At 49.4% G+C, this 17,523-nt stretch overlaps 1 protein-coding gene across 4 annotated transcripts in view; it reads left to right on the forward strand.

The window, feature by feature from the left end:
- The first annotated feature begins 12,483 nt into the window (after positions 1 to 12,483).
- SLC4A4 (solute carrier family 4 member 4) overlaps positions 12,484 to 17,523 on the forward strand; it is a 623,315-nt gene continuing 618,275 nt past the window's right edge. For all 4 annotated transcript variants that reach the window (XM_069236872.1, XM_069236873.1, XM_069236870.1 and 1 more), the window contains exon 1: positions 12,484 to 12,746. The gene's annotated coding sequence lies outside the window, so the exon portion shown is untranslated. The remainder of the gene's footprint in view (positions 12,747 to 17,523) is intronic.

Raw genomic sequence — 17,523 nt, forward strand, 5'->3', positions numbered from 1 at the left:
CACTCAGAGCAGTACAGTGTGCCAGCAGCACCTCTGTTTCCAAGATGGCAGAGGTCTGGAGCACACTGGAGGAGCTCTGGGCACCTCCCAGGGGAGGTGCAGGTCAGGGGAGTGGTCACTCCCCTTTCCTTTGTCCAGTTTCGCGCCAGAGCAGGGCTAAGGGGTCTCTGAACCGGTGTAGACTGGCTTATGCAGAAATGGGCACCATGTGTGCCCATGAAAGCATTTCCAGAGGCTGGGGGAGGCTACTCCTCCCCTGCCTTCACACCATTTTCCAAAGGGAGAGGGTGTAACACCCTCTCTCAGAGGAAGTCCTTTGTTCTTCCATCCTGGGCCAAGCCTGGCTGGACCCCAGGAGGGCAGAAACCTGTCTGAGGGGTTGGCAGCAGCAGCAGCTGCAGTGAAACCCCGGGAAAGGCAGTTCGGCAGTACCCAGGTCTGAGCTACAGACCTGTGGGATCATGGGATTGTGCCAACTATCCCAGGATGGCATAGAGAGGGCAATTCCATGATCATAGACATGTTACATGGCCATATTCGGAGTTACCATTGTGAAGCTACATATAGGTAGTGACCTATATGTAGTGCACGCGTGTAATGGTGTCCCCGCACTCACAAAGTCCGGGGAATTGGTCCTGAACAATGTGGGGGCACCTTGGCTGGTGCCAGGGTGCCCACACACTAAGTAACTTAGCACCCGACCTTTACCAGGTAAAGGTTAGACATATAGGTGACTTATAAGTTACTTAAGTGCAGTGTAAAATCGCTGTGAAATAACGTGGACGTTATTTCACTCAGGCTGCAGTGGCAGGCCTCTGTAAGAATTGTCAGAGCTCCCTAAGGGTGGCAAAAGAAATGCTGCAGTCCATAGGGATCTCCTGGAACCCCAATACCCTGGGTACCTCAGTACCATATACAATGGAATTATAAGGGTGTTCCAGTATGCCAATGTAAATTGGTAAAATTGGTCACTAGCCTGTTAGTGACAATTTGTACAGAGAGAGCATAACCACTGAGGTTCTGGTTAGCAGAGCCTCAGTGAGACAGTTAGGCATCACACAGGGAACACATACATATAGGTCACAAACTTATGAGCACTGGGGTCCTGGCTAGCAGGGTCCCAGTGACACATAACAAACATACTGGAAACATAGGGTTTTCACTATGAGCACCGGGCCCTGGCTGGCAGGATCCCAGTGAGACAGTGAAAACACCCTGACATACAGGGTAGCGCTGTCACAGCCGGGAGGCCGGGAGGAGAGTCACGCAACAGGGCAGGAGCCCTTTAAATTATCTTCGCGCTCCCGCCGTCGCGGGTAGCGCTGTCACAGCCGGGAGGCCGGGAGGAGAGTCACGCAACAGGGCAGGAGCCCTTTAAATTATCTTCGCGCTCCCGCCGTCGCGGGTAGCGCTGTCACAGCCGGGAGGCCGGGAGGAGAGTCACGCAACAGGGCAGGAGCCCTTTAAATTATCTTCGCGCTCCCGCCGTCGCGGGTAGCGCTGTCACAGCCGGGAGGCCGGGAGGAGAGTCACGCAACAGGGCAGGAGCCCTTTAAATTATCTTCGCGCTCCCGCCGTCGCGGGTAGCGCTGTCACAGCCGGGAGGCCGGGAGGAGAGTCACGCAACAGGGCAGGAGCCCTTTAAATTATCTTCGCGCTCCCGCCGTCGCGGGTAGCGCTGTCACAGCCGGGAGGCCGGGAGGAGAGTCACGCAACAGGGCAGGAGCCCTTTAAATTATCTTCGCGCTCCCGCCGTCGCGGGTAGCGCTGTCACAGCCGGGAGGCCGGGAGGAGAGTCACGCAACAGGGCAGGAGCCCTTTAAATTATCTTCGCGCTCCCGCCGTCGCGGGTAGCGCTGTCACAGCCGGGAGGCCGGGAGGAGAGTCACGCAACAGGGCAGGAGCCCTTTAAATTATCTTCGCGCTCCCGCCGTCGCGGGTAGCGCTGTCACAGCCGGGAGGCCGGGAGGAGAGTCACGCAACAGGGCAGGAGCCCTTTAAATTATCTTCGCGCTCCCGCCGTCGCGGGTAGCGCTGTCACAGCCGGGAGGCCGGGAGGAGAGTCACGCAACAGGGCAGGAGCCCTTTAAATTATCTTCGCGCTCCCGCCGTCGCGGGTAGCGCTGTCACAGCCGGGAGGCCGGGAGGAGAGTCACGCAACAGGGCAGGAGCCCTTTAAATTATCTTCGCGCTCCCGCCGTCGCGGGACGCGCGCGGGCGGCGCCCGGGCGAAGCCCGGGCCAAGGGCGGGCCCGTCCTTAGCCCGTCAGAGACCGGAGGAGGCTGGGCTGGGCCCCATCTCTTTCACCTGTAGTAAGAGAATTACTTGTTATCTAAGAGTTGTTTAAGAGAGTACAGATTATAGCACCATCCTACTATTCCTAAATTGAGAAGCCTATTCTTCACTCAGCCCTTCCCCCATTAATTCCTCCTCTAAGCTACCCCATTGCGGGCATCTTCCCAATATGGGGAAAAGGAAGGCTATAGATTTACCAGCACAATCCAAGGGTACTAAAATCGCAAAAAAACGCCCAAGTAGACCTTTGAATCCAGCTATACCCAATGGGTTAAACCCATTGGATGAAATAGATCTCCTAGTTAAAGAAGTTGAGTCTATGTTAGGTACACAAACAACTCTAGGGGCAACCAATTTAAAGAGAGGCCCCCCTAACGATAGGAAAATCCCAGAGTTATTTAAAAAGAAGGGGTCAAGGGATCCTACAGATACTATAATAGGGGTAGATGGAGACGGGGGCCCGCATAATTGCAAGGGCCCCCTACCGTTACCCACTTATAACATAGCGAGTTCTCCAGTATCCCAGCTGGGTCTCCCACACGTACCACATACACCAACCCTTCTACCATTGACTCCGGTGATCAAGGTGGTCCCTAGCCTATTCTGTACTAATCGTTTTGAACCTCTATTGGTAATAGAGGACTCGCCCGTGCCCACGAGGGTGCCCAAGTGCAAGTCAGTAGTTGGAAAACCCAACCCTAGTGTTATTTCACCGATCCCCCAGCTCGAGCCAGAAGGCAAAGAACCAGCAGCTAGTAGAGACAACCTGGCTACAGTTCTCCAGAGAGTTGATGAAGTTAAGGGACTGGTTTTAGTATTAATAGATCTTATGAAGAGCAATCGTGCTTGTGCTGGACTTTGTAAAGTCTGTGGGGAGGTCAGGGGGGAAGAAGTCTTCCCATTATCTGCCCCACCAATGGGGACGGAGCTAAGGGACAATTGTTGTCTCCCCACTAGAAGGGGGACAGCTCTTCTAGGGAGGGAAGACTACCGTTGTGATCCCAATATCGACAACATGAGACCCAGGAGGTCTACAAATGTACCTAGGCACAGAGACCGTCAAGGTAGTTGGTCAAGTAATCTTACTAGTGACAGGGCCAGAGGTAGGACTAGCAAATCCGACCCACCGGAAACTGTCCAAGACTCCAGCCTTACACAACCCCCCAACAAGTCACATAAGACTCCCTCTAACAACATCACTCTCTCCCGATACAATACTGAGAGTATAGTTAATAAAGAACAGGACCTGTTTATAAGTCAGGGAACAAATAAAATCTACTTGACTAATGTTCCAAAACTATCGCCAGGGTTAGCTGAGAATCAAGCTTCCTTGATCAACAAAGTCATACATTGGATACGTTCCCGACGAAGTTGTCTCTCTGTTATTCGTTCTGACATAATATCGGCCAAGAGAAGCAGCATCACAGGGACCAATCTTGACATAATAACTATCTATTTTGAAGACAAGTATATGGTGACACAATTAATGGATTTTGATCGTCGTACCCACTTGGAACATGCAACAACCAGGGAGGGAATTAGACTCATGTTACACCCACAAAATACTGGACAAGCCATGGGACTGGCAGGATCTGATGGTTTAACCAATTCCCGCGGAGATGCTGCACGAAAGGAAGTTAATCCCAGGCTGTTGCCCAATCCTGTATGACTGACTACTGAACTAGTAACTAATGTGACGGCCTGCTCCAAGGCCTTACATTTTACGGGGGATGACAAAACATTATCACCAAACACTTGTAGTACTGACTCGAGTGTGGTAGACGCTGGATGCACACCCGTGGTGACAAACCAAGATAAATGTACATTAGAACTTATGTCATGGAATGTTGCCGGCCTGGCAAAGAAACTAGATGATGGTGAATGGGCCTCTTTTATTAAAAAAACAGACATATGTTTGTTTCAGGAAACTTGGGCGGAGGATGCCACCAATATAGATGGATTTCTCTCATTTAGTGCACCTGCTATACCTCCAGAGAAGGGGAGGGGCCGGGCAAAAGGTGGGCTCTTATTACTTGTTAACAAGAATTTGCAGTGTGACTACAAGCTTTTGGGAATTGATTCTGTAGATCTAAAAGCCATGTGTATTACGTTTAACAGAAGATTATCAATTGTTATTGTTAATGCTTATATACGATCGGTCCCAAATGGCTCCGAGTCCCATACCCTGGCTATTCTGTCTGAATTTGTAGGCAGCCTCCACCCCTCAACTATTCTAATCATAGCTGGAGATTTTAACTGTACCTTCGAGCCTTCTATTCTCACAAGTGGTTTAACTGATGAAGAAGATGAGCAGTGGGGGATCCCACAACTATCTATTACCCAGCCTTGCAAAAAATCTCGGGTGGCCATGCAATTAGCCACATTATGTTTAAATCATGGCCTTAGGGCCTGTAACGGTAGAACTCCATCTGATATGAACAGCGCACCCACTTTTAAAAGGGGCATGTCGACAAGCACTATTGATTACTTCTTGGTAGATGTTAGGTTGTGGCCCCAATTGGTAGATATGAAAATAGAAGTAAGATGTGACAGTGACCATTTCCCCTTGCTCCTTACTCTTTCTGGAGAAACGTTCAGGAGAACACTTAATAACCATGTCACAATCATTCCGCCATCTTGTTGGAACAACAAATTCACCAAGATTACATGGCCAAAAGTGGTGTCCAACCCTCATCATATCAGAGCAATATATCAGATTTTTTTAAATAATTTGGCAGAGTATGAAGACCAGGCAGTGGGGAATATTCCGATTCTCAAAATACATGACAACATGTATACCCAACTACGGTCTTTTTTTTATAAAACAAGGCGGTCAAAGACACATGAAGGGAAAGGGGCAAGCAAGGGATGGTTTGATGAGAGGTGCTCAAAGGCTAAGTCTGGGTTAAGAGTTGCAGTAATGTCTGGTTCCCAGGGGGAAATTAAACAAGCCAGGTCCCTATACAAAGCAACTTTGTCTAATGCTAAAAAGCAGTGGGAGGATTCCCTGTGGCAGGAATTATTAGATGCTTCCAGAGAGAAGAACAATAAGCGTTTCTGGGAGCTTCTGTCTAAAAGAGAAAATGGAGGTAGGAGTTGTCCCAGCAACCATATCCAACCAGAAAGCTGGGTAGAGCACTTTACTACTCTCTATGCCCTACCAGAGGGCCCAATGGACACCAATGTGGCCCACTCTCCAACAGAATTGTTGGAACCAAATTCCCGTATGGCCCCCCAAGTGGAGTCTCAGTGTGTCCCTGAGCGTTGCCTCATTTTTAAAATAGAAGAGACCCTTGAGGCTATAAATAGCCTAAAACCTGGCAAAGCACCTGGACCAGATAAGCTCCCTGGAGATCTTTATAGATCAGAACCACATATCTGGTCCTGGTATATAAATGCCATTTCAAATAGTATAGCGGCAGGGGGGCAAATTCCAGGTACATGGAAGGGGGCAGAGATTATACCCATTTATAAAAAAGGGAATGCTAATCTCCCAGCCAACTACAGGCCAATTAGCCTTATAGACAACCTACAAAAGATCTTTGCAAAACAAATTTTGCAGAGGTTAATCAATTGGGTTGAGGAGTACCAAATCCTTTCCCATCTACAGGCAGGGTTTCGTGCAAAAACAAGCACGATAGACCAGGTTTTTCGATTGGCCATTTTGCATTGGAAATATGTACTTGTGGCCAAACAATGCCTGTATGTGGTATTTATAGACCTGCGATCGGCTTTTGATTTGGTCCCAAGAGCCAAACTGTGGGAAGTGCTGGGTAGATTGGGAATCCCAGAGGATCTATTACTCCTGTTAAAACGACTGCATGAGAACACTTATGCCCAAGTGAGATGGGGTGAACAAGGCGAACTGACAGAACGGATTCCAATCAGAAGAGGAGTTCGCCAAGGCTGCGTGTTAGCCCCCCTACTGTTTACCCTGACATACACTCACAAACAGGCCTAAAGTGGGGGTAACAAGGCTAGAAAGAGGCTACTTTCTCACAGGACCACACCCATTTTAAACTGCTGAACTGCACACAGGAGGAACAGCAGCTGCAATGGAAGAAACTCCTAGAAAAAGAAAACTAAAATTCTCAGAGAAGGAGCTGGAGGTGCTGACAGACGAATGCTGTCAGCACTATGATGAACTATTTGGAAAGGCAGCCCTCAATGTGCCAGAAGCCACCAAAAGACAACTCTGGCAGGAGATCCAGGAAAAAATCAACTCCCTGGGGGTGAGCCACAGGAGTGTGGAAGAGATTAAAAAACGGTGGTATGACCTCCACCTCCGGACCAAGGAGAGGGTGGCTGAAAGGCTCCGGGAGATGAGAGGCACAGGAGGGGGACCATCATCAGTACCACCACCCACACCCCTGGAAGAAAGGGTGGAGGAGACCCTGGAGCAGGAGGCAGTGTCAGGATTTGGAGATCTGGACACCTCTGAGCCCACTACATCAACCGGTGAGTACCATGTGATATGCCTGTACCCCTATCAATGCCATACCCCCACCCACCATGTACACAGGGGCATGCTCAACCAAGATAGCTCCATTCAGGGTTGCAAACACCAGAATGATGCATTATGGGAAATGTAGTCAAGTAGGCAGTTCATAGGCAAATGTTTATTAGGAAGTGTGCAACAGATAGTAGACACTGACAGTGTGTTCCCCATGTCCCACAGGTCTCCCACAAGACACCACCACAACCCACAGCAGCCAGCCCCATGAGGACAGCACAGGAGCCGCCACCACTCCCACCTGCACGACCAACACCATCCCTGTTATGTCCACACCTGCTGCAACTGTGTTCCAGGAGGCTGCGCCAGCAACAGGCAGGAGTGGCACAGTTGAGCACACAGGGCAGCCACCGCTGCGCAGGTGACGCAGGTACAGGAGATCAGGGCTGCAGGCTGCGTCCGGCCGTCAACCTACCACCAACAGTGAGGCACAGCTGCTGCGTGGTCAGCGCCTGCAAAACAATATATTAGGGCGGATTAGTGGTGTGCTGCACCGCTTTGTCAGAAACAACGAGGCCAGCATGCAGCATCTAAATTCCAGAATTGACGTTATTGCCACAAACACTAGGGACCTAGCCCTGTCCATGAGGGATCTGGTGGCAGGACTACTGGCACAGGGCGAGGGTGGGCGGCGCAGGGACCGTCAGCTCCTACAGAGGCTTGACAGGATGGCCACATCAATCGGCAGACTGGCTGTGAACACCACTGGCCTGTCGAGGACAGTTGGCCTCCAGGTCGAAATGGGCCATTTTGCTGGAGATGTGGCTAGGGGCCTGGGCCGTATCACACACGTGATTGACTTAATGGAGGCATGGCATCTGTCCAGGGGCACAGGGGACACACCCCAGGACAGCGAGGAGGGCTCTACAGTGAGCAGTGTCTCTGCCAGTGACACTAGGGTGCTCCGGAGTGGGAGTACCAGGCAGAGCACTGCAGAACCACCAGGGACCAGCCAGGCTGGCAGGGGCCGCCGTAGGACATAGACATAACCCTGTCCCTGATGATGTGGCACATGACATCAATGTGCTCCATGCATGGTTTGCATTTAGATGACCATGAACAGTTATTATTTGTAAATAGTTGTATTTCTGCACAAATTAAATAGTTTTTTTGTTCCACTTAACAAATGGAGTTTTTAGTCAATAGGTGAGTATGGTTGGAGTTGACACGTACCTTCCAAAGTATTGGTTTGCGATGTGTTCCCGTCTCAGTCTGCCTTGATTAGCTATACTCCGATCCCCATGATGGCGATGTGGTTGCTCTTGCTCTTCATCCTCAGGATCTGGGTCTGCAGGGGTGAGAGGTAGCCCACGTCGGGTGGCTATATTGTGAAGGATGGCGCATGCGACAACAATTTTGAATGCTGTAATGGGGGTATACTGGAGGGCACCTCCACTGCGGTGGAGGCATCTGAATCTTGCTTTCAGTAATCCAAAGGTGCGTTCGATAAGGTTCCTGGTCCTCTTATGTGCATTGTTGTATCGCCTCTCACATTCATTGCCGGGTGTTAAGAACGGGGTCATAATCCATGGCCGTAGAGCATATGCACTGTCACCTGTTGGGCACAAACATTACACTGTTAGAAAGTCCTGGTTGGTGTGCACAGTGACCTGTCTGTATGTCTATGTGGTGTATGCAGCTCTACCTAGGAGGTATCTGTCTCCAAACTCCCCACGTTCCAGGCGTTGGTGTATCCCACTGTGCCTAAAAATGTAGGAGTCATGGGTACTGCCTGGAAACTTAGCTACAATGTCAGTGATGACATAATGGGCGTCACAAACAACCTGAATATTGAGTGAGTGGGTACACTTTCTGTTGCAGAAAAGATGTTCCAGGTTTGCAGGGGGGCATATTTGAATATGTGTCCCATCTACACATCCTATGACATGGGGAAAGTTGGCAATCCGGTAAAAGTCCAGCTTGGTGCTGTTGATTTCTGCCTTATTCCTGGGTAGGTATATGAAGTGAGACCTGTGTGTATGGCATCTAGGAATGCCCTGAGGAACCTTGACACTGCACTTTGAGATACCCCACCTGCCACAGCAATGACCCCCTGATAGCTCCCTGAGGCCAAGAGGTGCAGTGAGCATAGCACTTGCACATGCGTAGGGATGGCGCAGCCGCGCAGAGTCTGGTGTTCTAGCTGTGGTTTTAGTAAATCAATTAATTCTAGTATGGCTGCGCTGCTAAGGCGGTATTTATCGTATATCTCTTCCTCAGTTTGCTGAAAAAGAGTCTGCCTTGTTCTATATATCTTCTCCTGTCTGTGGCCCCTCCTCCTCCTCTGCTGGGCTGCGTGGACTCTCCTCCTCACTGCTATCAGGTATATCTCCGCCATCTTGAGTAACCCAGATGCCTTCTGGGTCTCCTTTTATACTTTGGTTATGGTTAACACCTGCTCTAAGTTAGTGGTAAATTGCAAGTGCAAACTGGGCTTTTGCGACTACTCGCAATTTGCGAGTTGCAATTGCATATGGTTTGCGACTCGCAAATTGCGACTTGCTATTTGCGGGTCGCAAAATGGGGTCGCATATTTTGCGAGTCGCTAACGGCTCGCATCGCTTTTTGCAAGTCGGAAATGGGGTTTTTGCATCCCATTTCCGATTTTGCACAGTCGCAAATAGCGATTCGGGCCATTTGCGACTCGCAAAACTTTGCTACATCTGGCCCTTAAATCTTAGAAATAAACAGTTGTCTCTTGTTTGCACAAAGTACCAGGTTTGCGACAAAATTACCACGCACGAAGACGGCAAAGGAGAGATGCATGGAAAAATAAGGTGTGCGTCGGATTTTCCAGCACGGCACAGACAAATTGTCGTTTCTTTCCATGCTGCAAGGGGCTTTGTGTCGATTTCCGGGGCTCAGTTTTGGTTCCTCACTGCGATGCGGAGATCTTTTGACACCCAGGGACGATGCTGGGAAAATCCTAGGAGTGTGGGAAGAAGTCACAGGTGTTGCGTCGATCCGGTCGATTCGTCGAATTTTCTGTTGCATTGCAGGCACTGCGTCGATTCTTCTCTCAGGAAGTCAATCTGCGTCGTTCCGGCTCGGCTGTGCATAGATCCGGTAGGGCTGTGCATTGAATTTCTGGTCACAACCCAGGCTCTGAGTCGATCTTCGCTCGGGAAGTTGGGCTCCATCTTTCTGATTCAGCTGTGCAGTGATTTTCTCGTCGCAGGGCAGGCTGTGCGTCGTTTCTGGCAGGCTGTGCGTTGATTTTTGGCGCACAAGGAGTTTCCTTGAAGAGATAAAGTCTTTTTGGCCCTGAGACTTCAGAAAACAGAAGACAAGCTCAAACTAAGTACTTGGAGAGCACTTCTGAGCAAGGTCAGAGGGCAGTAGGGCAACAGAAGGGCAGCAGTTCTTCACAGCACAACAGTCCAGATGAGTTCCTTGGGCAGCCAGGCAGTTCCTCTTGACAAGTTGCAGGTCCAGGTCCAGCAGTGTCTGATTTGGTGGGGTCAGGGACCCAGTTAATATACCCAAAATGCCTTTGAAGTGGGGGAGGCTTTAAAGAGTGGTTTTGAAGAGCACAAGTTCCCCTTTCAGTACATGTCTGTCTGCCAGGGTCCCAGTAGGGGGTTTGGCAGTCCATTGTGTGAGGGCAGGCTACTAGCCTTTGAAATGTGTCAGGCCCTCCTCCCTTCCAGCCTAGGAAGACCCATTTAGTATGCAGATGAGTGCAGGTGTGACTTAGTATCCTGTGTTTGTGGTTGTCTGGGTGAAATGCACAAGGGAGCTGTCAACCAGCCTAGCCCAGACTTGGATTGGAGACAGGCTGTGAAGCACTGATGGATTTTCAGTGCAAAGAAATGCTCACTTTCTAAAAGTGGCATTTCTAAAATAGTAATATAAAATCCAACCCGATCAATAAGCAGGATTTTCTATTGCCATTCTGGCCATACTTAACATGACCTGTTTACCCCCTTTTGATCAGAATCTACCACTCAAACAGTATGTGAGGGCAGACCTATTGTTAGCCTATGAAAGCAGCAGGCCTTAGAGTAGTGGAAAACGAATGTAGGTGTTTTCCACTGCCGGAACATATAAAACAAACCTGTTTATGGCCTGCCTTTTACCTACGTAGCACCCTGCCCTATGGGTTATCGAGGGCCTACCTTAGGGGTGACGTGTGTAGAAAAATAGGAGTTTAAGGCCCTGCAAGTACTTTTAAATGCCAAGCCAAATTGGCAATGAAACTGTACTCACAGGCCTTGCAATGCCAGGCCTGAGACATGGTTAAGGGTTTCTTATGTGGGTGGCACAACCGGTTCTGCAGGCCCATTAGTAGCATTCAATTTCCAGACCCTTGGCACATGTAGTGCACTTTACTAGGGACTTACAAGTACATCAAATATGCCAATTGGGTATGAGCCAATGTTACCATGTTTTAGGGAGAGAGCACATGCACTTTATCACTGGTTAGCAGTGATAAAGTGTCCAGAGCCTGAAGCCAGCAAAATGAGGTAAGAAAAAGAAGAGGAGGAAGGTAAAAAGTTTGGGGTGACCCTGCAGAGAGGCCATTTCCAACAGTAATCTATTTATTGATCTGGTCCATGTATTGCTTGTTATTACCTTAAAGAAAGACGTAAGGAGGAGAGCGGAATGGAGGAGAATAGAAAAGTATACAGAGGTAAAGGGTGAGTAGGAAGAAATATTGTAGTTGAGGTGCGTGCATGTGTCTATGCTGTTTGGGTGTAAATTGGCCGGGGTGTGTCAGGATTTGGTGGCAATAGGAGGGAGCAGTCACGGTTTATCCTAAGTAGCAGTGTCTCACGGCGTGTAGGTTACATGCAGAAATGACACATTATGGTGGGGGGGGGGGCAGATTTCTGCGTGTACCTATCAAGTTTGTTCCATTATTTGCATGAAGATTTTGGATTAAAGCTTTTGCTGTAGACGGTGTTGTCAGCACTTCTGATGATGCATATCCACGCCACCACGTATGATAGAAACTCAATATTAGTGTTCAGAAGCATGGGCAGTAGGCTCCAAGCAAAAGTTGAAAAAGAGCTTTTACATGAATAGTCCTGCTCCCTTAAACTTAATCCATGTAGCTCCTTGTGTCTCACAGCGGGCAGGAGTGCGGAACAGCGCTCGCTAAGCAAAACCATCTTAGTACTCATAGCAGGTGCTTTTAGACATTTTGAGCTTCTGAATGCTCCAAGCAGACCGGGAGCTGGTTGCTCCATGTGAGCTGTCCACTGCTGAGGGCTGAAGCCAGCCGTGGCGATGCGCTGTCCCGCAGTGCCCCGAGTACCTGCATGGTCTTATGATGATGCCACGTGTGTCGGTGACACCTGCAGTGGCGGAACCGTCCCCCCTAAGGCTGCCACACAGTGCCTGCCGTGCCCCACCTCAGTCCCTGAATTATTCATACGGAATGAGCCGCTCGGGGGAGGCCGGATACCGGCGGCCTCGTGTTACTGAGGCGCTTAAGTACAGCAAGAAGCCGCTGCCCGCAGGAAGCGCTGGGAGCGAGTGGCAGAGGGCAAGGGCCGAGGGCAGCCGAGCCTGTGCCCGACAGTGAAAGTGAGCGGGAGCTCCCGCTCCTCCCCCCTCCTGCGTCCAAGCCTGCCCCGGCTCCGGTGACAGGCAGAGGGCGGGCTCGGGAGGAGCTCCGGCAGCGGCTGCTCCACTCTTGAAAATAATAAAGCGCCGCGCTGAAGGCTACGGGGCACTGGCAGCTCCTGTGCCCAGGGAGAGTAGAGGCGGAGGCACTGCAGTCACTCAAGGGGCCGGGCATCGGCACGAGGCTGTGCAAGCCCACACAGGCAGCTCTGGTTGACAGAGGCACAACTTCTGCGTCCCCGGGCAGCGCGTGAGTTTCTTCAGGGAGCCAGCCGCGGCCGGACCCGCCGCCAGGGGGAGCTCAGCTGAGGCCGGGAGTGCAGCGCTCTAGTGCAGAACGGAGCAGGAGGGCAGAGACCCCTGAAGGTAAGGTGGCGCCGGTGCGGGCTTCACACAGGGCGGCGGGGACATGGACTGGGCGAAGAGCTAGCGGGCAGCACCGGAACCCCGACTCACATGGCAGAAGGGTGACCAGTGACTCCAGTAGCGACCCTTATGAATAGATAAATAGCGCAAAGTGCATAGAAGCGGACGCTGCAATCAGCAAAAGAGATGCAACTAGCCAGAATACCTCTGAAAATACAGAAAAATCAAAACATTGGGCTGGTTGCGGTGTAAATGAAAGATACAAAGTGGATCCTTTTCTTTTGATGCCAAGAGGAGATTGCGCTGCTGCACGGGAGGCAACTCAGTCTGACTGTAATACCAATACCTACACATCTGCCACCACTACTTATGGTTATTGTGCTATAAGTACAACTGCTAAAAGTGATAGTAATAGTGATGGAGTACTTATTATTAATATTATTCACCAATTACAACGATAGCAAAAATAATGATGATGTAGGTTGAAGTGATGATGATGATATCCCAATCGCCACATATCCATGCTGTCATTGTAGCGCTGCCTCCCTGCAGAGTGGGTATCTGGTGGCACCCCACGCTGTTGCTCCAAGCACTAGATTCCCAAATTGCCATTTCTCTCACCTGTTCGGGTTGTTCAGTTGTGTAGCACTTATTGCACCCCTTCCTTGCACTCCGACCTCAACCATCTCCTAAAGAAAACAGCCTTAGCAAAAAGTCCAGAAACTGTTGGGAGTCGGTGTAACTTCCAGCGATGGCCGTCAGTCCTGGCTTAGGGCTTTGGCCGCAGTGACCCCTAGCTTGACCCTGCCCAGGCAGGCTGGACAGTCGCAGGACCTCCTGAATCCGGAGAAGGAAGCGGCGGGGTGTTCACGGCCAGCTAGCCTCCCTCCAACCTGCTTGCCATAGTTTGGCCAGTGGCAGCACTTAGCCTTCGCGGTACAGCGGGTGTACAGTGCCGTGAAAGCTCCTGTGCCACCCACCAGGAAGGGCAGCAACGGCGTCTACCTGTGTGTCCCTCCCCCGCTCACAGCCCCAGCCCCTGGAGCCGAGGGCTGCCTTACCGAAGCGCCTGCGTGCCGCTCTCAGCGGCGCTGTACTGCCACCAGCACGGGGCTGCAGCAGATGCACCCGCTCCTTGAAACTGGATCCCGCCTCAGCACATGTCACCCAGGAGAGCACATGCTCTCGCCTCAAGTGCTGAGAAAGGCCGGAGCGTTCCCTGGACTACCCTGACCCCCTCATGTAGAGGAGCCTGGGCAGAAACAACTCTGCCTTCTTCGTTTACACTCACGTATTCCCTTTTCTTTACAGCCCCCTCATTTTTGAAGCTTTTCCCTTTTAACCATACAGACGGAATTAAACACATTAGTTAAGTATGTATCTAATTTGCTTACAGCATCACCGGCACTACGCCTCCTAAGTGTCTGTCAAACTATACTTGTCCGGTCCCAGGCTTTGACTGACTCAGCTCAGATCCCGGGGCTCATTCTCTCGGCTACAGCACTGTACGTCCAGTATTCGGGAGCGCACACGGGGCAGAGTGCAGCACTCGTCCTCAAACACACTCCGTCCCTCAGGCAGCACCCGGGCTGCAGCCTGGCCTCGGCACGTGTCCTTGCAAGACTGACAGGCCATGCTCTTGAGACCAGTCCGTGGGGTGGCGCAAAGGTGCCATGGGCCAAGCAACGAAAATAGGGCATCCATCCCTATTTGGGAAGTAAAACAGAAAGAGAGCGACCAAGAGAATAAAGAGACAGAGAGACGATGGCTTCTACCGCTCCACCAGCCACCTTTCCAACATATATCAGACAACCTCAGAGACGGGGCTGGGTTGGCTATAATGGACACAGGGAAAGTCCCCGGTGGACGGATGGATGGAAGGTTCCTCAGCTAATGACCTTGGAAAAAGCCCAGGGAAAATGAAGGCACTTTTCTTAGAGACAGTAATACCAAATATCCCTCCTTGTCTGAAATCCTCATGGAAGCAGTTGGATTTACCCACTACACCATGGAGCTGGTCTGAATGTATTTCCTGGACTGCTTTTAGTTCCCTATCACCCACTACAGAGGAATATGTGCTGTCTTCACATTTTTAGTGCAGCGCTCTAGTGCAGACCTCACTATTTCGCAAGCAGAGCAACAAAGTGTGGAGGAAAGTCCCTGGTTTAACCAGCTCCAGCTGAAATGCATGCTTACAGCTGTCTGCACACTTATAAGAGGATTTTGTATTAATCAATGCCCTTTCACTCAAAAAGTGCAAGTGGCTGCCAGCTCCTTTCGTGGGACGTCTGAACATCTTTTTTATTTTTACAAATGAACCACTGCGCGTGGCCTTATGGCACGGTGCACATTCTCCCTGAGCTGTCTCAGCGGGGATGTCCACTGTTGACTGTAGAGTGGCCGAGGGACAGGCTCCAACTGTTAAATCACAGTTGCCACATACCTTTTTAAAGCCTGGTCAAAATCAGGCCACCAGGCATGTCTAAGGGCATCATAGGGCATCCTGCCCGTTGAGCTTATGGAATCAATGTGCTAATGACGACGCCACACTTTCCAGTTCAGATCTGAATATCTTCCACAAAACGGTTTCAGTTTCAAGTTTCTCATTCGCAAATTTGATTGGCACGCTTGTAGCAGGCTTCTTGTGTTGTGCAATGCCTCGTAAATGGAATCGTTCTTTTAGCTCTTTTGGCCCGCTGTAGCCTTTTTATACTTTTAACAACAGTGAACATCACAAGTGTGGGAAGGCGGAGGTTATGGAAGGAAAGGGGAAACAATGCTAAACTAAAGGGCCCTCCAACTCCTTTGTGGTGCACAAGACCCACCATTGCTGGGGTGTATTTGCCCAATCACAGAATTTCAGTTTAAAAAATAGTTCATATAGTTGGTTGTGGCTGATTTGCATTGCTACTTCTTATAAGAAAAATATGACAAGTTGTTTTTTTTAGATACAAGACCCTACACTATCCAACTTTTTTCTTGTTTCTCAGAGTGGTTATATGCAAAATTCCAAGGCAGTGGTTTCTGTGCTTGTATGTGTACTGATGTCCTTGTTTCTAAAGTTTCGACCACTAACTGGGATATTGCCTTTGTTATGTTATGTTAACAGAGATCTATATATAGTGGCATTAGTATGGCCTTGTAGCTCTGTCTGGCTTGGGAATCCTCTGTACCCTACTTTGTGTGATAGATGTATCAGTGGAACACTTGTCTCTGATTCCTTCACTTCTCAGGATTTTTTATCTTTCCCTATTGTGGGCGCTGATGTGAAGGACAGAGGAAAACATGAAATGGCACGGGGCTTTATAGTATTTCACAGTAAGATCACTGGTCGGCTGCATTTCAGGGCCACTATTGCCACATTTGGTGCTTCCTGCAATTATGAGGATAGACCTTAATTCTCTAGTCTTTATTATTTTAGTTCCAACACTGAGGTGTGCACATGGGGGCAGCTTTGACAGTCTCACTTGCAAACACATAATATTCAATTATCAGAATAAAGTGCACCCATATTGGGGCATCATGGGGGTGTGACCTTTAAAATGCAGAAATGTTGATGTTAGAACTAATGAAAGGCACGTTCTAGTGGCCAGGAAGTTACACCTTTGGTCACTACAAAGCCTCTGCAGTATACAGTTACATATGCAAGCCATTGGCTAATAGTATTGCAATGTGTTAAGGAATGGAGGGTGGAGCGCCGTGTCCACCAACCTCCACCTTCTCTACAAAAATGCTTACATTGCACATTTGCACATTTCATAATGCTCATTTCAAAATCCATAGTAGATGCATGTATTACCTTTAGTCACTTAGCACATGTTCACAGATAAATGTTGGGCGCACTCATGATGTGTATCTTTGTAGAATGAGTGTTTCGCATGTACCCAAAAGCAGACATTCTTATAGTGGTGGAGCAAAAGTGCCGTAGGCCCAAATGTAAGCAGGGTAAAAGACCACCATTCCGAGTTTCGGAGGGAAAACAGCTATTTTCTGGCGGGCCTCACACCTGTGAGCCTTGGTTCAACTGCACCTGTTGAAGTATTGCTAGCGATGCCCCTCATATTTGTTGTAACTTAGTGAGCATGGCACTAAAGTGCTAAGTATTGTAAAAGTAGGTACCCAGCTAACCTATACATCTTAAAGTCCTGCCCCTCTTTGAGCTGCTGTAGATTTTATCCAAATATGCAATTTTACAAGGATTGTTTTCCAATTTCTTGCTGCATCTAAAACACCAGTGACTGACCAGACCGTGCCTAAACTCAAGAATAGTGATTTAACCAGCTAACTAACCAGTGATTTAACCAGCTAATAGTAAATAGTAAATAATTATGTACACATGCACACATACCTTCATGCATGCAAATAATAATACTTTTTTATATAGCAGTTAAACCATTTGTATTCACTGAAAATAGCAAGTGTTAGACTCAGCAAGGTTAATTGTGCTCAACACACACAGAGACATACACATATAGGCATACACACATTCATACATATCCAGATCAGCATACAACCAGACTCACACATATGTATAGGAGAAAATGTGGCATTGTGGCTCGAGCTTTTGCTTTTTGAATCTAGGGATCCAGGATCAAATCCTGGCCTCGGTGGTAGTACATATTTGGAATCCGTGGACCCAGGTTCAAACCCTGACCTCAGTGGTAGACCCAATATTGTGTGATTCTGGGAAAATAACGTAATCTTCCTGTGCCTAAATGTGTTTAAACTGTATTTGGGTAAGTATACTTGCTGTACAGCATCGACTCCCAAGCCCCCA

The sequence above is a fragment of the Pleurodeles waltl genome, chromosome 1_2, assembly GCF_031143425.1.
Source record: "Pleurodeles waltl isolate 20211129_DDA chromosome 1_2, aPleWal1.hap1.20221129, whole genome shotgun sequence".
Lineage (NCBI taxonomy): Eukaryota > Metazoa > Chordata > Amphibia > Caudata > Salamandridae > Pleurodeles > Pleurodeles waltl.